The sequence below is a fragment of the Cucurbita moschata genome, unplaced genomic scaffold, assembly GCF_002738365.1.
Source record: "Cucurbita moschata cultivar Rifu unplaced genomic scaffold, Cmos_1.0 Cmo_Scf00274, whole genome shotgun sequence".
Taxonomy (NCBI): domain Eukaryota; kingdom Viridiplantae; phylum Streptophyta; class Magnoliopsida; order Cucurbitales; family Cucurbitaceae; genus Cucurbita; species Cucurbita moschata.
This window is the reverse complement of record NW_019268790.1, coordinates 5833-7146: the sequence shown is the minus strand read 5'-3', so window position 1 is coordinate 7146 and position 1314 is coordinate 5833. Positions and strand designations below refer to the sequence as shown.

At 36.0% G+C, this 1314-nt stretch overlaps 1 non-coding gene across 1 annotated transcript; it reads left to right on the top strand.

Moving 5' to 3' along the window:
• The first annotated feature begins 404 nt into the window (after nt 1-404).
• TRNAN-GUU lies at nt 405-478 on the top strand. The gene has a single exon. It is a non-coding gene; the product is annotated as a tRNA-Asn (tRNA).
• The last annotated feature ends 836 nt before the right edge of the window (nt 479-1314 follow it).

Genomic DNA, 1314 nt, shown 5'->3' with positions numbered 1-1314 from the left:
ACACTATATTTAACCGCATTTTTTTGTTTTAATTAGAAATTAAAAAAAACAGAGAATGAGAGATATTTAAATAAGATTTAAATATTTTAATTATGAATAGGGATTCATAATCAATATGTGCTGGGATTGACTCAGATCGACATTTGAATTAATGTTAAATATTTATTAAATTATTTAATTAATCCTTTAATATTACTTTAATTTGAAATTAATTATTTAAATTAATTGTTGAATTAAAATGGGGAAAGTCAAAAGGTTGACTTCATATAATGGAAAAATCCATGTTTGAATTAGTGGAATATTGAATGTCAATATATTGGTTAACGTGAGGCTGACGACGATACGTAACGTGCCAAAGCAAACAACATCTACTAGTGCTGGGCTCGGAGGATTTTAAATTATTGGTTGGAATAGCTTAGTTGGTTAGAGCGTGTAGCTGTTAACCACAAGGTCGGAGGTTCAAATCCTTCTTCTAGCGTTGTGGTGATCATTTGTTCTTTATGAGTGTCTTGATAATATTATTGTCTTACATATTCTATTGTATCATAACCCTTGAATCATGTTATAAGATGTTGAACACCACATTCCTGATAGCCTCCTTTTCAATCTCGATCTTCCATAAACTGAAATCTTGTCAAACTTCTCAATTCCAATCTTCTTTGAACTTTCCATCTTCACAGATCGTGGTAAATTTTGCCTTACCAATTCTTAGAATCGCATAGGAACGAACTTACACACTCGATCTAGATGAACCCAAAGAACAAGAAAAAGAAGATGCCTTGTGCTTCCACTGCTTTGTGGTCATGGTATTATGTTTTACCCCAAACAGTGGTTGGTTCGTGAAGACCTCGAACATAACAGTGGTTGGTGCTTCCACAGCTTTGTGGTCATGGTATTATGTTTTACCCCAAACAGTGGTTGGTTCGTGAAGACCTCGAACATAACAGTGGTTGGTTAGGCATCCACTGCTTTGTGGTCATGGTATTATGTTTTACCCCAAACAGTGGTTGATTCGTGAAGACCTCGAACATAACAGTGGTTGGTTCGTGAAGACCTCGGATCCTTTCCATCTTGATGGTGGTGAATTTCACCTTGTTAGGATCACACTACACACACTCGTAAGAAAATATAAGAAAGAAACAGTGAGTCCAACAAAGAGTTAAAGGAGGAAAACGATGAGAAAGAGACAAAGATCCATTAGTTCGACCCAACACAACACAATTATAATAGCCAATCTATTTGTCAAAAGCGGGATTTGAACCCACGCCCTCTCACGAGGACCAAAACTTGAGTTTGGCACCTTAGACCACTTGG